Source organism: Protopterus annectens, chromosome 3.part1, assembly GCF_019279795.1.
Source record: "Protopterus annectens isolate FY-2018-M chromosome 3.part1, PAN1.0, whole genome shotgun sequence".
NCBI lineage: Eukaryota > Metazoa > Chordata > Ceratodontiformes > Protopteridae > Protopterus > Protopterus annectens.
The window spans coordinates 1,452,859,585-1,452,882,363 of record NC_056732.1 but is presented as its reverse complement, the minus strand read 5'-3'; the positions used below and the strand labels follow the sequence as shown (position 1 = coordinate 1,452,882,363).

Below are 22,779 nucleotides of genomic sequence, written 5' to 3'. Positions count from 1 at the left end.
ATGAAAATATTGTAATCAATGTTTAATAGTGAGATGGGTCTATAAAAGGAACAAGAGGTGGGATCTTTATCAGCTTTAATTATGGGTGAAATGAGTGAATATTTCCATGATGGTAGGATATTAAATGTATTTTTAATTTCATGAAATGTATTTAGTAATATTTTTAAGATATTGTCAGGAAAAATTTTTATATATTTCAGGAATCTGACCATCCAACCCTGGTGCTTTATTAATTTTTAAATTGTTTATTTGATCTTTTAGTTCTTTAAATGTGAAATGTCAATCAATTTTGGCAAAATTTCCAAGAGATAAGGTCTTTGGAATATTATCAATTAAAAATTTGTCTAGATTTCCATTTTCATTTATTGGTTTGAGAGTATTCATATTCTCATAATGTTTCTTGAAACCTTGTAGTATGCAGTTTAAATTAGTAGCTTTTATTTCCTCTTATTTTCAACATATATAATTTCTTTTATGTGATTTCTTTCATTTAAGTATTTTGATCATACTGCAATTTTATGTAGATGTTTAGGATTGATTATTAGCATAATTTGATTTTCTCTAAATGTATAGATATTTTGTATTGCAAAACATTTTGATATTTTTTGTTTAATTTATTTATATTATCCAATACTTTCTTATCGTTTGGTATAAGATTGCATTTTAATTATCTAATTCTGTTTGGATATCTTGTAATCTTTTATTCCATTCTTTTCTTTTTTCTGTATACCAAATTCTAACTTTTCCATATAATACAACTTTTAGGGTATCACATAAAATTGTATCTGCTACTTCTCCATTGTTATTTGTTTCTAAAAACTGATTAATTTCTAATAACATCTATTCTTGAAAGCCTTTTATTTTCGTAATATAAGCTGGTATTCTTTGACAATGTATTAAGGGTTCAGTGTGAAAAGTTATATTAAAAGTAATGGCATTATGGTCAGAAAGGGGACAGGATATTAGTAATACATTATCTATTTCTGATAGTAAAGAATTTGACACTAAGACTTTATCTATGCTAGTTTGTGTCCCAAACTTATATTAGTAATGAGAAAACTTTAGGGAGGAGGGGAGTTTTATATGATATATGTCTTTTAGATTTCTTGTATTGATATAGTTATGTAAGTGTTTTGCTGCAGGAGAGATCTTAAAGAGTTTAGAGTTTGTGGTTTCATCAGAGGAAAGAATACAATTAAAATCTCCTGCAATTATCATCTCTCCTCTGGAGTGTAAGGTTATAATGTCTAAGTATTTCTTTACTGACTTTGTACCAATTCTGGGGATCCAGTAAGAATTTATAAGTGTATAGTATTTTCTTTCAAGTTTAATTACTACTAATGTTAACATACCATCTTTGCCTGTATATGAGTTTACAATTTCAGGCGATCTTAGACTTTTTTTTCCAAAGAATTAGTACACCTCTTCTTTTGTGATTAAACTGGAGCTAGTCAATATTTTATAATCTTTTAGTGTGAGCTTATTTAAATCTTAGGCTATTAAATGTGTCTCTTGAAGAAATACTATATCTGCCTTATGTAAGGAAAGATACTTATTAATACTTGCTCTTTTGATGTGCTTATTTAGCCCATTTACATTCAATGATAAACATTTATATGTTAAGACCATTTAGAATATACAATAGTTCAAAATAATCATAGTGATTTCCTAGAGGGTTTACTGTGCAGGTTATAACAAAATTTGTTATGGACTGGATTTCTGTAACAAATAAAGAAGGTAAAATAGTATTTACAATAACATCCTTCTTCGTGGAAACTAGTGTTCCTGGCTTAATAGGTGTTACATATAAGCCACAGATCTGCCAACTCATATCACTTAAAAGTGGGTCACTGCAACTGCATACTTTATTAAAATCCAAAAAAGGAAAGTAGGGTTATACATTATAGAGCCTGTATAAACTACCATTTTAATTAAAGTTAAATGTAAGTAATGTATAATACCTTATGATTCTTACAGTCAAACCTTTGAAGAAGATAAAACAAACTTTTTAAATTATAAATGCATAAAATAATCTATCTATGAATTGAAGTATATGTTTCATTGCAACCTTTATTTTTTCATCCAAAAACTCAAAGACTGTTTAAATAAACTATGTCATATAGACATTTACAAAATTCAGTAAGTTACTACAAATGTTATATGTCATAAGATGTCAAGACAAGTTGGGTGAGTAATATAAGAATAGTAGTGAGTAACAATACATATATTTTATCCTTCACCTGCATTGTCTTGACATTTAATATTTTGTTAATCTCTATATTTACCCAGAATGTGACTTGCAAGCCATCAGAGTCAAAAGAAAAATTTGTAATGAATTCTAAGTCAAACTTTATCATACCATACAGTTAACAGAGTATGTCAACAGTACAACACAGTATGTCTTTGTGTGCTCCTTTGATGTATATATCTATATATATATATATATATATATATATATATATATACACACACACACAAGTTTCTCACAGCAGTATTAAAATTGTGACCTATTTGATTCTGATAGTTATGTCAAATCTATGTAGTTATATTATACCTTCTTTAGTCCTGTCAGTTGTTAAATACATTTTTATAATTTCCATAGTGTAACACATTTTCCCTGTAAAATTATTTCACTGGTAATTATCTGCTGTTTGTGTTATTACTGCCTAGACAGTGACTACACTGCTGAAATATAAACGAAAAAATACGTAGAAGTATAGTTTATGTGTATGATGTAAAACATGTAATTATCAGGGTTAGTGTGTGTATATATATATATATATATATATATATATATATATATATATATATATATCTGTGTATGGGGTTGTTAGTATCAGTATTTGATTTACCTTAGCTAAATTTCATAAAGCAGCTGAGCAGAAAGGCTCTGCCAATACTAGAATGACTGTATTACCAAGGATTATTTTAATATATATGAAGATTTCATAAACTGCTTTCTCAGCTAAAAGTCTGTAAAACAGTGTCTAAGAGTTTAGAGACATTGCTTAATTATAGGAATGCAGATATATCATAAGTATTTTGTAAAATATATAGAGTAAGCTCCATTATAAATGTAATGAAAATATTGCAAAACCTGGGAATGAAATATTTTAACATTGGCATATTTAACCATCACTTATCTAATGTGTAATGTATTTATGCACCACCACTGCCCACAACCAGTGATCAAAAAATGCATTATATATTAGAAACAGCAAGTCTGCCTCTGACATGTACGGGAAAGAGTAATTCCATAGTCTTAAAGACTGAAACAAAACTGATACAAATAACTTATATCTTTAAAAGAATATTTTTAAATATGAAAACTTTCTGAAAGTATAATTCAGATTTTATCAAATATAAAACTGCTTTAAAAGTGTAATTTTAAGGTCATAGCCATTTATTTTTCTATCAAAGATGTAGCTCTATATAAAAGTAGATAAAGTAGTTTTCCCAGCAGTCATATCATTATAACCAGCTGGTGCAGAAAGCTATTTGTATTTAATGCTGTGCTACCTATAGTGTATGTTTTATGGTCCTTGTCAACTTCCCCTGTATCTGTTCTAATTATAAAAAGCACTTTAAATATATCATGTCACAAAATTCTTTAGCAATGTGAGGCATACTTCTAATCACAAGCAATCTTTTTTTCTTTCCCCTTCCCCTTTAAGAATCATTTCTATGTATAATGGTAGGATTGAGTGGTTGTACTGCTTTTTCCATTGTATTCTTATTCAAATAGTGTTTTAAACTTTATAAAGCATATAAACAGTCGTTTTTATTTGTTGAATGTTAATAAAAATAGCTGGGGTTTGTCTTGAATTACTTTGTTGTTTTTCCAGCGTTCCGATTGATCCATTGGTCTCAGGGAGGAACTGCAGGTTCAGGGGTAGATTATTCAGTTCCTGTTAGGTGTTGCGGCTGTTTCTATGAAGAAATGGAGCTCGTGGATGGATTACAGGCTCGAGCTGATTTCAAAAAACGTAATTTCAAAACTATTCAGGTAAGAAGGAATTATACTTAACATGCAATGTATGATTAAAAAAAGCCTGTGGAAATGCTGTAAAGTCTGCATTTATCTTGTAAAGCTTTTATATTGCAAAAAAAAAGAAAAAAAAATGGCAATTTGAACACAAAGAGCTCTAGACAGTTTAAAAATAAGCACAAAATACAAGTTCTACCCTAAAACTTATTAACAGAGAATATGTCATACCATGTTTCACTAGATTAATATGCATTTAGTATTCTATTAAACAACAGAAACAGAACCTTTTAGGATGTTCTATGGTTTTCATAGATGTAAAACTTAGCATGTTGTAACCAAATTCCATGAGTGAGACACTGTATTCATACAATTCCTAACACATCAGGTCAACCATATTTTTATGATCTTTTTTATATGCATTCATTTCTTAGGTGTTAATAAAAAATACCAAAATGAAGTTTAATTAGTGGCGATTATTGAGAATAACAACTAGACATTTTTAAGAACCTTGCAGCCTATGATAAATGTGATAAATTTATGTTGCTTCATGTTACTAAATTATATTAGTTAAAAATTATATTAGTTAAAAATAACAATGAAAATATCAATGAAAGATTAGAATCATGTTTTTTTCCTTGTTTATCTTTGTAGAATCTGTGATATCGGAGTGATATTGACTATTTGAAGGGTTTAAGGAAAAGGAAAAAAAAAAAAGAAAAAGTGCATTTTGTTCATTTGTCCTCGAGTTTCTTCTTGTCTTTTACAGTCCAGTCAGATTTTGTTGCTGCTTGTCTTTTTAACGTTGAAGTAGTGTCCATTTGTTCATCTGTAATTATCAGATTCTTTTCTTTGTAAAGGTGTTTGCTTCTTCTAATGTTTCGAAGGTTCTTTTCCCCTCAGGAAGGCAAAGTCTGATTTTGGCAGGATATGTCAATTGTGCTTTAATACCAGCTTGCTTGAGTGACTTGATGAGAGGGATGACACGTTTTCTTTTTGCAAAAACAGTCGTAGAGTAGTCGTCAATTCTGATTATTTGATCACTTATTTTTATAGAAGTGAGAGCCCAAGCTGATTTTAAGATCAGATCCTTGTCCTGACTGGATATCAGTTTTGCTATTATTGATCTTGGGTATGTCTTCTTCTTGTTGGATGAAGTTGTAGTTAGTGATCTATGGGCTTTCTCAAAGCCAAAAGAGAAAGTCTCTGGCAAATTTAACGTTTTAGGGATCCATGTTGACAGAAAGTTAATCATACCATCTCCTTCCATTCTTTCTGGTATACCATAGACCCTGATGTTGTTTCTTCTGGACTGGTTCTCTAAATCATCTACTCTATTGATGAGTTTGTTGTTTTGTAGTAGGAGAGTTTCAGCATTTTTCTCTGCATCTATTAGTCTACAATCAATATCTGAAACAGATTCTTCTGTTGCTGAAATCTGGATTTTTTTGCTGTTTAGAATGTCACTCAGTATTTCAATTTATTTGAATCTTCTTTAATTTTGTCAACTTTTGTATCTAGTTTGTCCATTTTTGTTATTAAGTCCTGGATATTTGTCAGAATGGAGTGTATCTCTTTCTTCAGAGAGCTGTCCTGTTGTGCAGATTTAAGAAGACTCATCTTTTCTTTAAGTGCTGTTTTCCCTTCCTTCTTCCTGTTGATTTTGAAAGGAAAATATGGAGATTCTTATTTGAAAAATACACCAAAAGAAAGCTTTCAAGTTCTAGTTTATGGATCAGTTAATTTGAAATTGTTTTTTGGTGATTTTTAGAAGTAATTCCTGTCAGGAAAGTTGAAAGCTGCAGAGATGTTATGCTGCTATCAGGCTTCCATCCAAGCCACCCCCCAGTTCTACAGACTTCTGTATGTCAAACTGATCAGGGTAAATGTGTGTTTCCGATTGTCGTTAGCCATTGTTAAACTCATGCTATCAATCACCTATATCTAAATTATTTATTCAAGGTAAACACTCCTTCTGTCAGGGTTTACAAACCTAACAAAGTGATTATGGCCTCCTAAGACACACTGATATGTGGTACAATTAAATGTTCTTGTATCTCTTCTGGATACTGACTGTATCTAATGACAGACCAACTTTGTAGACGCTACCCTTACTGTTTGTTCTTATTTAATATAGAAATATTACAGCATCATAGCGAGCTTAGTACAGTTCCTAAGAAAAATTTGCCCATTAATCATTTTTGTTCCCAGTTACACGGTCACCTTTATTTATCTAAGCAGCAGCTGTTGTAACCTGTGTCTTAGTGAGAACAAAGACTTCATAATTAGATTAGAAGATGTGATTGCCAAGCTGCATTTATAGTATTCTGGGTGTCTGGACAATATCTAATGTTGTTTATGATTTTGTAAAGTTAATTTATATTTCGGCACAGTGGCAAATTCCAGGTGGCGTCCAGGATTTGTAGTTATGCATGAGCTCACCTCTCTGGTTTTTCAGTGGCATGCCAGGGGTTCATACATTAATACTAGTAGGCTCTATGACTGTGTCAAACAGATATCCATGATGCCTGGCACTGTTTAAAATTCTATTCAGAGAAAATATTAGTATACCAGAAAATACAAATTTATGGAATCAGTATTTTATTAAATCACTTAATTAGCTTGCCAGGGTGTCCCTTAAAATGGGCTTTCATTCCAGAAATGCTCACAACATAGCAAAAGGTTTTCTTTGCAGACAATCTACTGCCTTTTGCTTTGCTGCATTGTAAAGTGATTTGTCGTGCACTTCAAAAAATAAAACGCTGGGTTTCCAGAATTTGTTCTATGATCCTGAATGTTACTTTATAAAGACATAAGAGTCAACACTTTTTCTTTTGCTGACACTTGATGTTTTTACATTAACAGCAGATGATTAATGGGCAGGTGTTCATATTTCATAGGAAGCAGATTTCCTGAGACCCCCTACTCTTGGAAAGGTGCTTGAAAAGTGTTGACTTGTGCCTGTAGTCAACTGTTCTGCTTATTCTTTGCATCTTTCTTTTAATTTTCCCTTAAGAATTATCTGTGTTGTTTACTTCACCTCTTCTGTACTTGTCCACGCCTGCCAGATTCTGTCAAACATCGCCTACTGCTGTTTTTTTAGAGTGTTATGAACAATTAAATAGGATTGTGGTGTCCAATGTGATGAAACAGCTGGCAAGAGTAAAATCATGCAGAATTGCAGGTCTTTACTTTCCTGAAGCTACAGCCCCCAAATGAAAAAGGAGACACTGAATTATTTTAAAATGTGCATCCCCTTGCTTTCTCTCCCTGCACTTCGGAATGCTATTTACACTTAGAATAGGGGTCCAACTGCTGCAAGGCTTTTTCCTGGTCCAGTTAGCCTTCAACAGCAAGATTTATGTAGCTCTGAGACAACCCTGCATTTAGACATGTTCAGCCAGTGGTATTCTTAATAGCATGCTGACTGGACTGCGTGCAGAGATTCTGCTCAGGCCTATACCTGACTACATTTTGGGAGATACTGCTCAGTCACTCTGCATGGAGACATGATGAAGCAACTCCTTACTAAATTATGTACCACACAATGCAAATTGATCTACATGCTGCTATTCTACCAAAAATGTATGTCTGTTTTATTCTGTTTTCAGCACAGGGTGAGGAGGGAATCGTCCACAGTACGAAACATAGCACCTTTCCTGGATTTGTCCCACTTCTGAAACAAATATGACGGGGTACAGTTTTCTCTGTTTTGCCTATCCAAATTACTACGCCACTGCAGTGTTAGAGATATGCATATATTCTAAACTCATACTTTATGCCAAAAATTAATAGCCTGTGAACTCATGAATTATGTAAATCATCTGTAATGGGACAGGGTAATTTTTAAGAGACTGAATACCATAATTTGGAAACTTTCTGTCAATTAACTTTTAACAGTAGAACTGTTATGTGCAGTTTATTCCCCTGAAATAAAATAATTAAGCATTTGACAATACCAAATCTGAGACATACAAACACTAGCCCTGGGATCCATAAAGAATACCACTACTCATGTTAAGGACTCCAATAAAATGGTCCTGTTTCTACATTGTGCCAATTTCTGATTTGGATACATTAGCTGCAATGAGGAAATACCTCATTATCAGCTAATGCATATTTCTACATCAGTATTACCTATCCTAAGTGGAGACCAGCACTTTCCTGCAGTAATCAGAGGTGGCCGCAGCCCCCCTCCCCTTCCATCACTCTCCCACTCACAAACACACAGTAAATCACACACATGCACTACATACCCCATACTTGTCCTTGTTGTTAAGAAAATCCACAATGTCTCTTTTTTCCCTTCCCAGTAATTCACAGAAGATTACAGTCAACCCTTAATACCAGATATTCCAGTTTCTTGCTTCATTTCCTTCAGTAAATGCATACTATTGCAAAAATTGTTATCCTAACAACTTTCTAAGTTTTTAGTGGGAATAAGTAAAATCTGTCCAAGATTGCAGCTTTGCCTTGATGTCTTGGGCTATAAGGTTAAGACGTATGCTTAATATTCCCAGTCCCTCTCCTGCGTATGTCATAAATTGCTGCAGCCATTAAATAATGCCCAGAATCCTCATTACATGTATAACAAAAAACACTCCACTAATTTATCACTTACATCATAGGTTCATAGGTAGGTACTAGGCTATCTGCCCAAAGGCATTTATAAGCCTAACCAGAATGTGTTGGCTTTCGCCGCCCCCTTGGATTAGTTCCCTGTGCCTTTATCCAGCAGAGCCACTGAAGTAATCCCCGGGGTAAACTTCCTGTTTCCCATCCACTCATCAAGGTTTCTCTTGAAGAGTGTTAGAGGAGCTCTGCCTAATATAGATTAGAATCTTGTTCCAGAGAATGGGAAGTCTCTGGGACAGGAATCTATCCCTCCAGCACGTCCTATTATGTTATTATTATTATTATTATTATGTTGTATTAATGGGTTAACATTAAGGTTTCTTGTGCCAAAGGTGCAGGGTTTGAATCCCTCCCTTTCTACCTTGACTTTTTTCCTTCTTGTGTGTTATAAGTGACATCCCTTTTATCTAGTGATGGTGCAGAAGATTAATCCCTTCTATGAGAGGTATAAGGGTACAGGTTTGGTATCCCTTTTACTGCCCGTTAAGGCACATTAAAGTATCCATGGAGTCTAGTTGTTACCCGCGCCACATATTTTTTTTTCAGGAAGTGCCTTTAAGGTACATTATATCAAGTATCCCTGCTGCCTAATGTCGTCCCCCCCCCCCCCACACACACACACACACACACACACACATTAGTATAGAGTTTGTCTATTATTCCCTCTGGCCAATATAATATGCAAGTGCCAATAAGACGCAACTTTCAACAGTTCCATTGGTATCTAGTGTTCCCAAACTCATGCTACATGTCAGTGCCAATTAGTCATGAGTGTACAAAGTTATCCCCATTGGTTAATGGTTCCCGCCATCCCTTAATCCCCATTTTATTTAAGTGCTGTTCAGGCACAAATATACAGAGTTCTCCCCTGTGGCTAGTGATTACCCCTACCCAATGTGGTAGGCTTTGCTCATTAGTCCAGGGGTGTTTGGAAGTATTACAGTCACCTCAACCCAACCACTTGAGTGAGCAAACATACATGCACATGCAAACACACACACAGCCCACTCCCCACCCAATCACACACAACCTATACCCTTGCTAACCTCCCCTATTGCCACCTTCTTGGTAGACACACACACATGCGCACACTCTCACACAAGCAGCCCCTAACAATACCTTACCACTAACATCCCCAGCACTTACCTCTACTGCTGTGGATGAACACAGCCTTTTACAGGTTCATAGGCAAGTACTAGGATATCGGCCCTAGGGCCTATACAAGCCTAGCCAAATGAGTTCCCTGGCTTTCGCCACCCAAGAAAATTATTTTCCTGCGCCATAGTCGAGCAGAGCCGCAGCAGTGATTCCCGGGGTGAATTTCCTATTACCCATCCAATTGTCAAGATTTCTCTTAAAGAGGTCTAATGAGGAGCTTTGCTTGACATGAATGGGCAGCCTATTCCAGAGCAGGGGAAGTCTCTGGGATAGGAATCTATCCCTCCAGCATGTTCTGTATATTGTGGTGACAAAGTTTAGTTCCCTGGAGCATGTGGCTCGGAGAGATTGGGATTTCGTGTAGCATTTCCATCAGGTCTGGGTTAGACATGGCTTTGTACGTTAGGCAGAGGTCGCCTCGGAGTAGGCGATATGCGATGGAGTAGAGCTAACGTTTTTTGAGACGGTCAGCATATGGCATCTGTTTGAGGCCGGTAATCCTCTTAGGTATTTCTGTGGCCTTTCCAGCTGTTGCAGATGTCTTGCAAGGTACATGCCAAACAGGGCATTGTACTCTATGATGGGTCTAATAAGGGATGAGTACAGAGGAACGATGACCTCTCTTTTTCTGGAATAGAACCCCTTTGTGATGGTGTGCCATGTAGAAGGATTTCCTGAATACTGTGGCGACATGATTATCAGAGGAGAGACCACTATCCACCTGTGTCCCAAGGTCTCTTATCGAACTTCCAGTGTTTAGTAGGCTACCGCCTATGTGGTAGTTCATGGATACAGTATTTTTCCCAAAGGGGATGCCAATGCACTTCTTGTTATTGAGCTTTAGGCCATGACTTTGACACCAAACATCAGTCTCAGTAAGACCTCTTTGTATGTCCACATCCTTAGGTGAATCGATAATGGCTCCTAGTTTGCAGTCGTCTGTGAATTTCATTAGCCAGAGACCAGCTGTATTTGCCTGGACTTCAGAGAAGTAGATACTGAACAGGAGAGGATCCAGGACCGAACCCTGTGGTACTCCTCTTGTCACTGGTCTGAAGTCAGATTTGGAGTTGGCTACTTTCACTGTGTGGGTTCTGTCAGTGAGCTAGTTGGCCACCCATCTTGTGACATAGGGATTTATGCCTACTCCAGTGAGTTTATCTATAATACCAGAGTGTGGGATGGTGTCAAAAGCCTTGGTGAGGTCAAGATAGGCAGTGTGCACTACCCTCGTCTACAGCTCTAGTGACTGCTTTGAAGAAGTCAGTCAGGTTTAGGAGGCATGATCTACCCTTTACAAACCCAAACTGAGTGGGGTCCGGAGTTTGGAAATTACCAATGTCTTTGTTTATAAGCTCTAGGATGATGCATTCTATGGCCTTGCAGATCAGGCTAACGGGGCAGTAGTTCCCGGGGTCTGTGGTGGCACCCCCTTTGTGGAGTGGGATAACTGTCACTGTGTGCCACTCCTTAGGCACAAAGCCTGAATTAAGGCTATGGTTGAACATGGTACTTCGATGGGGTCCCAGTTTGTTCTGTAGTTCGTGCAGAACGCAGCCTGGGATGCTGTCCAGTCTCACAGATGCTGTGTTCTTGGCTTTGGAGAGTGATGTTTTTACCTGTGTGGCCGTGATTTCAGGGGGTTTGCAATCATCCGGTATGGGGATGGGCCCTTTGGGGAGTGAGGGAGGGTGAAGTTAGCACTGAACCTGTCTACCAGGATGTTGGCAAGATCAGTTGGTTTGGTAAATGTAGTGCCATTGTGCTGTAGTTCAGAGCAGATCTGAGTGTTGCCATTGAGATTCTTGACATAGCTGTAGAAGGTTTTGTGGTTATCTTTAGAATCCAAGGCGATTTTATTTTTGTAACTAGCTTTGGAGGATTTTATGAGGGATCTCAGCTTCTTGCTGAGGCCAACCAGGGAGTTCCTGCAGTCATGGGATTTTACTCTTTTCTGCAACAGTTTCTTCCTTCTGTTGTAGAGCTTGTTTATGGCAGGAAACCACTAGATTGGCTTCCTTTTTCTGGAGGATAACGTCTTGGTTCTGTTGGGGATGGCACGGTCCATGCACTCGTGTATGTGCTTATGCAGTGCATCTGTATATGATTCACCAGTCCTGCCACTATTTTCCATCTGTGTGGGTGTCATGAAGTTTGCCACTTCTGACTTAAGAAGCATGAAGTTGGCTTTGGAGAAGTTTTTTACAATGGTTTCCTTAATGGGGAGGGGGGGCGAGATATGGATGTCTAGTGTGATTAGCTTGTGGTCGGACCTGACCAGCGAGGTGTTGACCTCTGGCATAGAGCATCTATTACCCATATTGGTACTGGCCAGGTCCAGGATGTTGCTACCCCTGGTAGGGGTATGGACAAGCTGGTCCAGGCCATTGGAACTGATGAATTCCAGAAAACGTTGGGCAAATGAGTCAGTACATGAGTAGTTTTCCCAGTTGATGGAGGGGTAGTTGAAATCTCCCAAAATTAGGGTATTAATATTATCCAGTATATCGAGAAACATGGAGTGGGCGTCCTGGGGCATGGCGGGGGATCTGTAACATGCTACAACCTGAAATGCAGTCTTGCCCAGTGTTAATTGTACTTGGATAATTTCGGAGGCATTATATTGAGTGTGGTCAATGCTTTCTGTGTTGAGTTTGCATGTCCTCCCCGTGGTTCGGTGGCCATTCGAAAGACATGCGTAAATGGGCGTGCCTTCATTGAAGGTTGAACGTCGAGCTGGCACCTCGGCGTTCATGAAAATCTACTGCCAATCATTAGCGGACTGAAGTTCCACTGTGGCGATCCCTAACTGGGAAAAGCCGAAAGACAACAACAACACTATATTGAGCAACTAGCCTGGAGGTGTGGATATCTTTTATGAATATGGACACGCCTCCTCCTTTAGTATTTCAGTCCGGGTTGGGTAGCTGAAAGGTGTAGTAAGAACTCTAGCCTGGTAATGCAGGGCTGCTCTCTGGAGCCTTAAACCAGGTCTCTGTCACTGCAAAGATGTTCTTCATCTTAAGGAGAGCCTCGAGTGTGTGCATTTTGAGGTTTAGACTGCTAGGATTACCCTTAGATTTCACTTGTTTATGTCTACTATGGTGGTGCATTAGACATTTGAGCCTTGCCTAAAAAAGGCACTATAGGTGAAGCAAGAGCCTTAGCCAGTATCCGGAATCCCAGCGGTGACAGGTGCAGGCCATCTCTGGCAAAGCATCATGGCCTGTCGATCATGTCATCCCAGGCAGATAGATACTGGATCCTCTTGGAATGACACCAGAATCTTGTACTGTTACATCATTCTGGGTGATGGCAGGATGCTACTCAGGGCTAATGTCATAACTGAAAGAATACTCTGTTCTGTATAGTATATACTGTCTTTTCAAACTACTGCTTGCATGATTATTAGCTCGAATAAAAGCTGCAAGAATGATATGAAATATAAAGGGTTAATTTAGAAATAGTATAAAATGCTGAAAAATAAGAAGTAGTAACTGTACTGGCATAGCTTAGTTAAATTGTGGCATCCGTGTACAGGAGTATGTTACTGAGAAACAAAGTCTGTAAAAATAACTACACAGATGGCAGCTGGAAGGACATCAATGAAGTAAAGAGATGTAACATCAAGCAAGATAAATTTGGAACATCAGATAGTGCTGGAACACCACGTTTTAAATAACTGAGTTTCCTTGGACCACCGAGCTTAAATCAACGATAAAGTATAAATTAGAAGAACAAAGAAAAAGTTACACAAAGAAAGAACTGTTTTACATCAGACTTTAAAAAAATACCAGACCATCTGGTATAAATGTAACTGTGCATAAACAAGCTTTGGGTATTTGCCATAGAGAGCTGACAGCATCTGTGTTACATGCTTGTAGATCTAAAAAGAAAAATGAGACAATAAAGCGTATTAATTGAAACAGTTATCTTTGTGTATTTATTGTACTCAGTACAATACAGTAATAAGACTAGTTGATCACAATAAGTAATTAAATATACTTTGGTATGCTTGCATGTAAATGCAAGTAACAGCAAGGCAACAAACAGGAAGGCAGTATAGAATTCTTCAATACCTGCCTGGGCCACATGGTCAGAGAGCTCCTCCATGTCTCTTTTCATGTAGTCCAGGGAGGTATGCCTCAGGTCATTCACTCCAACATGGACAATGATGGAGTCATACTTGTACTTGCTGTGGAGTGACCTGAGAGCGTGCATTATATGGCAGATCCTGACACCCAACAGGCAGGTGACAGTGACTTTCTCCTTGTTCAGCCTGATGAAGGGGACGTCAGTGTGCCTGACTATGTAGTCGCCAATGACTAGTGTGCTGGGTACGCTGTTTTGCCTTATGGGCTGAGGTAGAGTGGCACACTGATTTTGTGGGTTATGTGTCGCTCGGCTAGTGTTTGGGGGTGGTGGTTGCTTGCGTTTCAGCTTTGGAGGTCTCTGTTGTTTGGGCAAATTTTTATTGAGAACCTCCGCGAATGTAGGTGTTTGTTTTGGGAGGTGCAGGCTTTGATGGACTATGTGTTGAGTGTGGTGTGGTGTTAACCTTCTTCTCTTAACTGTCTAGTCCAGTCTTGGATTGAGAGAGCTTGGCTTCCAGTTTGGCTATATAAGTGCATCTCTCACAGGTTGTAGTGTTGGATGGTAGGAGGAGAGGGTTGTCAGTGTACATGAGGCAACTGCTACATTGCCCCAAGATGCCTAGATTCATCAGGTGGACAGGAAAAAACACCAGAAGCTGACCCTTGGACATGCCTGGTTACTGCTTATTAATTTAAGTACTGGGAGCTGATTGCCTCTTGATTAGTGAGCAAAGTTGAGTGCTGCAGTAATTTGGAGATTATTTAGTGCTTGCAGCAAGAGTTGGACAATTGCGGAGCACCAGTAACAGTTATGAGTGCTAAAACTAGAAGACTGGCTAGTTTTAAGGGAACAGGAACAGTTTTGAGCACTAAAACTAGAAGACTGGCTAGTTCTAAGGGAAAATCTGAAGAGCAGAATTTCTGGCACCGGGAATAGTTTAACCGCAGTTAAATGCCACTGCACAGTGCTCAAAACTGCGCAAACATGGGTTTTTAAATAGAAAGATGAAAGGAATAGAAATAGCCCAAAACGGCCAATAAAACTACAGATTCTGAGCTGAAACCACTCCTCCAGGTGACAGATAGGCTGTTTCAAAGCTCACCACTCTCTCTGATGAACAGAGAAGCTTCCCTCTATCTCAGAAAGGTCTGGGCAGCACAGAAACGTATAAACAGCTCAGAATTCAGCAAAATCTGAAAACCAGACTCTACTAGCTCTAGACAGGTGGGAAACAAGTACAGAGATAGGATTTTTGGCCATGTTCATTACCACAAAAAGTAAGGAGTGAATGTACCACTCTACACAGCTGCACAAATGCCTTACCGCAGCCAGTTCCAGGAATGGGGGGGGCACATGGCTAATTAGCATACGCCTTCCCCCAGGCTGCCTCATTAACATGTATCACACCTGCAGAGATGGACCACCATGGTGCTAAATATCTTTGCACCCGTGTTGTGCACTAGGACTATATGAATTTAAAAATGTTATCAGAAGGTGTATACCTCACAGTAATTTTTATGAATAAAGCACTAGGTGTCACATTATTCACAAGTAATGCATGTCAGTACCAGTTATCTTAATCTACCTACTTTCTAAATGAACTGCTGCAATATTTAAAACAAATGTATGACTTATGATCAGTGTTCCTGACTCTCAGCCATTGTCTATGCCTAAAACAACAAGTGGCATTTTATCACACTAGTGTTTCTCAAGTAGACAGTTAAAAGAACACAGATCAGTTCAGGAATGTATCAATTTAGTGGTGGTGCTGCGGTAGCATTGTCGCTTCACAGTAAGACACTGTCCAGTTCGATTCTCAGTTAGAGCGTCTTCTGCGTGGAGACATGCGTGAAAGGAAGTACCTTCGTTGAAGGTTGTGCATCAGGGCTGGTAACTCAGCAAGCAAAAATCAACTACCAATCATTAGCAGACCGGAGTTCCGCTGTGGCGACCCCTAACTGGGAAAAGCCGAAAGACTCAACAACAACAACAACGTTGAGAAATCTAGTGTTTAATGACTGCAGTCCTCACTGTTACATGCCCTTGTTAACAGTGGTCACTTCAAATTAATCTACTCTCCTTCTTTTGCCACTCTCAGTATTTTCATACTGTGTCATTGCAATACTGTCACTTAGATTAGAAATATGTCTTCAAGAATAAGGTACCCCATATAAATACTGGTCATGAGCTGCACAGGTGGTGCCATCCATTCGAATTACTAAGTCATACAAAACATAGCATCATCCTCCCCTGGATCCTAAAGGAACACAGCACCATGCTCCCTTGGATTCCAAAAAAAAAACACAGCACCATTCTCCCTTGGAGTCCAAAAGACATAGCACCATGCCCCCTGGATTCCTAAGGAACATAGCATCATGCTATCCTGGATTCCAAACAACATAGCACCATGCTCCCCTGGATTCCAAGGGACCACAACACCATGCTGCCCTGGATTCCAAAAAATATAAAGCCATACCCCCCTTGATTCCAAAAAAATATGAAGCCATGCCCTCCTAGGTTTCAATTCCAAAATAATTATACTTGAAGCATAGAACTGCATTATGTTACTATTGTTTTAAGACTGCTGGTGATCTCAGTGCAGGAACTGCCTCATTATTTACTTACTGTAAAAGAGTAGCAAAGCAATGCAGCAGTTAGTGCTACAGCCTCAAAACTCTTAGTCCTATAGTATTTCCTTGCTAGAGAACCTCCAGTGTGGAATCTGAATGTCTTCCCTGCATCCATGTGGGGTGCCAGGTGCTCCAGTTTCCACCCAACATCCAAAAGACATGTAATTATGAGGATCAGCAGTTCTCCTATTGCATGCGTGTGTGTGTGTGGGTGGGGGGGGGGGGTATTTTGGGATGAATCTGCTTTCTATCTCAGACTAGTTTTGTGTCTTATACCCACTGCTTCCTGGGACAGACTCTGGCTCCTTTACAATCCTGCACTGGATAAAGCAGGGATCAGGGAATGAATGAAGTATGTTGTTTAACAATTTCACCCTTTTTTCCTATATACCATGTCACATAAATAATGCCACCATGAAATGTTATTCATTACACAAAGTGTGAAGCCATATTTCACACATAGAATAAAACAGTCATTGGTTTAATTTTATACATGCATGCAAAGGATTGTCTAGATCCACAGTTTCTGTTACGTCTCCATGTTCTTTCGCTGATGTCAGTAAGTCATCCACGTTTCACATTCATAAAGACAGGTAGGGATGATAACTAAACTGCATATATAAACCAACAAATGCAGAGCCCCCATGCTCAAAACAAGAAGAAAATCCAAATAAATCCCCAGGCAGGAACAATGTCAGAGCAAAACAGCTATAGTTATTAATAAAACTGAAGGTGAGCACTTTTGTCTTTTAAAATAGACTTTGCCAGACCACAGACAATAATGTTCATTCACTGTCACATAAATAAGGCAAGGTTACTTTGCTCCAACATCATACTGTTCCTGTCTGGAAATTTATTTGGATTTTCAAATTGTATACATATATTGTATTGCCCTTTGTTATGTCATAATCAGGAATGACATGTTAAAGCTGTTTCTCAGGAAACACTAGCTTGCTGAATCCTGTGTTAAATTTCACTATACGTGCATTCATACTTGCTGACAAGGACAGTTGGCTACTGAGATAAGTAAAGTGTTAGCTGTCTCCAGTGCCTTTCCCTTAGTAATAAATTCTGCAGGGTCATTTGGAAGACAGAGAGCACAGTAACCACAGTGATTAGCATCTTTGCCTCACAGCTCTTGGTTGTTTAGCTGGGTTCCCAGTTACGTCTTCTATATGGAGTCAGCATGTTCTCCCAGTATTCACATGGGGTTTTGCCAGGTGCACTGGTTTCTTCCTGCATCCCTGATAAATGTTGTTAGGTGAACTGGTCAATGCTGCACATGCAGTCCACAAGTGACTCAGTGGGTGACTATCTGTGTGTGACCTGCACTGGACTGGCTTTATATCAAGTATTTGTCTCCATCTTATATATACTGAGTCTCAGGATAAGATCAGGCTTCAAAGTGACCATGAACAGATAAAGTAGATTTCAAAGAATGTTTGACTATTTTGCAAGAATCCAAGCAGGTTGATAAAAATGCATAAATATTCAGAGACTGAGTAAGAATCCCAGAAAATAGTGAGTTTCTGTAAATGTACTTAGCCCAGCTTAGAGATTAGTTTTAGTATGTACAATAAAGGTCCAGTCACCAGATTACTGTCAGTCAATGAGAGATGTCCATGAATGTTTGATTTATAAATGCATTTGTCTAAGACTGAGCAACCCTCCACCCACTTTAGATCTTCTCCCAGTTACATAAGAAACATCATTTTTAATAGGACTAACAGCACACCCCAGACTCTGATTTCCCCAGCTCAGATGCTGAATAAATGTTCAGAATGACTCATCTGGTCATGCAAAAGTTTCAAGATATTGATGCATTGATAAAATAAATAAATAGTAAAATCTTATCAGTACCTTCTACAAGGCTTCAGGATTTATAGAAACAAAGATGTTTGTCAGATCAATGGAAGTCATGCAGATGTAGTAATGTTCCCAAAACATTTCTTGAATCTGCCAGGCAGGGAACACCACGTTGGTTAAAGTTTGTTCTTGTTGGTTCCTGCCCGTTGTTTTTTGCATACATATTTTTTTTCGCTGCAGTGGTTTTATAATATGTTTGTTGTCTCATGCTTTTTTTTTTAATTTCTCCAGGACTTTTGGGTTTCTAATACCATGATGGGAAGGGACTCCATTCCTAAGTCAAAGTATGATTAAAGTTCTTGAAATTAGTATTGTTTCAATCTTTGATGTCAGCCAAAAGTGCTCTTCGCAGCACCCGCAATGTGCCCAGAACTGACTCCTTCTGCAATTCATAAAAAATGACATGTATCGGTAACGTATCTAAATACAACCCTAAATTCTTTTTTATGAGACCCAGTCATTGCTCCTACAACTATTGGAACTATCTGGTTAACCCTCTTCTAGACTGCCCTCATTTCTGCCTGCAAATCTTGCTATTTTATGACTGTGTCTCTCTGTGCATAGGACACTGTAATCATTGGGTGTAGCAATTTCAATCATCAATGTTACTTTTGTCTTCTTTTCCGGGACTACTATATCTGGTTTATTTGCATTTATTTTTCAACTGTTGGTAATGGGTGATCCCATGTCATATAAACTTCATCAGTCTCTGTAATGTTTTTTGTTTGCACAATACACAATGTCACAGTCTTGCCACATTATTATACCTGACACTAACGGCAGAAGGCCTGTATACTTTATTCACACCCAACATGATGTGCGACTGTTTCCAATTTTCTTTTATAAAACCAGCCATTTGTCTGTTTCTCCAACACGTTCAATGGACTTTATAAACCAATGTATACGTAGTCCTCTATCCTGGGTTGCCAATATTAACCTTTCATATTTTGGTTTAAATTCACCTCTCCTTAACCATTCCTGCATTAAATCCTGATCGGCATGAGGTTGTTACAGGAGTTTTCTGTACTTGGAACTCTATTTATGCATATTCTACACTACTTTCTTTCTCATCTGATCCTTCATCTAATACTTTTTTTTGGCACATTCAATTGCTCCTTATTTTTATCTACTTCTGATTTCATTTCCATTCCCGCTTGTCACTGATATGCTTCTGCTAAACTAAGCAGGGATATCATCTTAGACTTGTTCTCCTTACGTTTTAAAACTTTCTGTATGTTTGGATCTTGTGAGGTCAGCAAATACGTATGCAGTTCTACGACTGCAGATCAATACATGTAATCAATTTCGAGGAGGCCCATACCTCCTTAGAATGGGGAATGGATAATCTTGGTATACACAGATTTATTTGATAAGCATGAAGCATTTTTCTTGTTTTCCTTTCCAACTGATCCAATACCTTTTGGGGGCCAATCACCCCTAAATGTAAATTAGAACAGGAAGAGCAAATTAGTTTACAGCTCAGACTTTGTTCCTAGATGTCAGAGCTGTTTTCAGTATTAATTTTAGTCTTCTAAAAATTTCTTTACTAAGTTTTATTTACATTTGTTCATGTTTTATTGCTGATCCTTCATTGATTCCCAAGTATTTATACACTCCCTCTTGCTCAAGTTCTTTTATATCACATTCCTGTCCTAAACAGATATTTTCTCGGTGCTGCAACTTTCCTGCTTTAAAGGTTGCTTTTTGCACTTTTATCAAGACCAAATGACATTCTTATATGATCTGAAAAGTTTTGACCACTTGCAGTTGTGTTTTCAATTCCTCATTAATGAACTATACTGTTTTAAATCATCCACAAAAGAAGGTGAGAAGTCTTTACAGTTTGTTGTTTTCTGGGAGCCAATTTGTAGCCATGACCTAATATGTTAAGTAGACAGCTTAACAGGTAAAGGGCAAGACAAAAGAGCAGTGGTGACTGAGAGTCACCCTGGAATATCCACCTTTAAATTTTTATCCCTGGAATAATAATTTGTCCATTAGCATGGCTTAACTGCAAAGTGATTTGCCACTGTTCCATGGTCGCTGTAATGTTATTGATCAATGTAGGCTATATCTCGTATATCTGTAAGTGCTTTTTTATCCAAGAATGTGGGATGTTGTGAAATGTTTTTTTGTAGTCTATCCATGCCATACTTGGGTTCTTCCCCTTTTTACAATTCTCCGTCATGATTTTATTTAACAACAAATGATCCTTTGTTCTATACAGCTTTCTTTTGTTACCGTTTTGTTTTATTGCCATGCTTGAGTTTTCTTCTAAATGACTATACACACTGTAGGCATCAATTCCAGTGTATAGCTTATACATCTTTGGAAGGCAAGTTATTGGTCTATAGTTTTTAGGATAACTTGCAGGTTCACTCTTAAGGAGGAGAATAATTTTTCCTGTTGTTAATCAGTTTGGCATCTGTTTGGGGTGTGCATAAAAATCGTTCTTACTCATGGCTAAATCTTCATATAAAGATGTTAATTATCCAATAAGACAGGGAAATTCACCCCGAGGATCACTTCTGTGGCTCTTCTTGACAGGGGCACAGGAAAATAATTTTCTTGGGTGGCAAAAGCCAGGGTACCGTTTGGCTAGGCTTATATAGGCTCTAGGGCCAAAAGCTTAGTACCTACCTATGAATGTACACTGAGATCTAGCAGGACATATTCAGTGATGAGAAGTTTAGAATACACACACACATACAGAGACACACACACACAAATACGCACACCCTCAAATACACACATACTGTAATGCAGTTTACAAGCTGTGATTGAGGAAACCAAACCATGAACTTCAGGACGAAACCCAACATCGGATCCTAGCTTGAACACTCTGCACTAAGCAATTGCAATAACTATATAAATATTTGCCAAAACACATCCAAGAAGACCTGAATGGCCTCATATGTTGTACTATGATGCAGAGTCAACATTAGGAAGTTGTGATGTAGAGTGACCAGCAATATGTAACTATAATGAAGACAGAGCAACAAGTAGTTGTGATGTAAAGAAGTATTACAAGTGTTTTACCTTTCTAAACCAGGCATTTTGTTGCTATTGTACAAGGACATGAAGTGTACAAGTTGCAAACATTCCAACAATTCGAACCTGAAATAATTTAACACTGATGACATATATTTTGGCCAGCAGTAGCTTGACTAACATATCACTAATAATCAGTTACAATTTTTCACTTAAATGGACATCTGCACTGTTTTCATCACCCCTCAGTGTCTGCAAGTAATTTATTGTAATTTGTTTGTATATTGTGTAAAACAACACAGTATAACAGCTTTCCCGTCTGCTATACTGGACTTATTTGCTAGCATTGCATTCATTATACATTATGTGTAGCTAAGTTTGCAAGGTCAGTTTCCAGCCTTCACAAAACCAACCAGAGGCTGGATGTCTCTCTGGGAATGTTGGCCATCTCACAGCCACAGGAGACCATTATCCTTGAAATACCCATTTTACAATCACCTCTGAGGTACTTATTCAACTACTAATGAGAACTCCTGCACAAAATGGGAGCGCAGACTGCCTTTTATGTGTGTGTGTGTGTGTGTGTGTGTGTGTGTGTGTGTGTGTGTGTGTGTGTGTGTGTGTGTGTGTGTGCGTGCGTGTGTGTGTGTGTGTGTGTGTGTATATATATATATATATATATATATATATATATATATATATATATATATATATATATATGGTTCCACTTCATATCATCTAATTATCATTATCATCAAATAAATGTTATTTGTAGCTGCTTCATAGTTTTCAATGATTTGAGATTCGGTGAAATGAGTTTTCGACGATTTGGTCTCGATGGTTTGCAATTCAATGACATGATAATTCGATGATATGAAGTGGAACCATATATATATATATATATATATATATATATATATATATATATATATATATGGGTCCACTTAGTAATTGTGAAAGCCTAAAATCTCAAGTTTTGATACATCGCATTCAAAACATCGAGTTTTTGGAATCTCGAAACTACAAAGTGGTGCAAAAAAAAAACTACCTAAAACAATGTTTTTGCAGGGGAGCACCCCACACCCCCTGCAACTTAAATATACCACCTCCGAGATTGCACTACAGTGGAGAGAATGGTAAGTGTAATGGAAGCATTAACATTCTCTTCACTGTAGCGCGATCTCGGAGATGGTATATTTAAGTTGCAGGGGGTGTGGGGTGCTCCCCTGCAAAAAAGCATCACCATTCTCTCCACTGTAGTGCAGGGGGTGCAGACGGGTCTTATTATTATTGTTTTTTTTTTTACTTTGTAATTTCGAGATTCCAAAATCTCTAGTTTCTGGGATCGGTATTTTGAAACTCGAGATTTTGGGCTTTCGAAATTACAACGTGGACCCATATATATATATAGATATATAT

At 37.8% G+C, this 22,779-nt stretch overlaps 1 protein-coding gene across 1 annotated transcript in view; it reads right to left on the bottom strand.

The window, feature by feature from the left end:
- ADAM22 (ADAM metallopeptidase domain 22) overlaps nucleotides 1-22,779 on the bottom strand; it is a 2,281,988-nt gene that overhangs the window by 2,019,995 nt on the left and 239,214 nt on the right. The window lies entirely within an intron of this gene.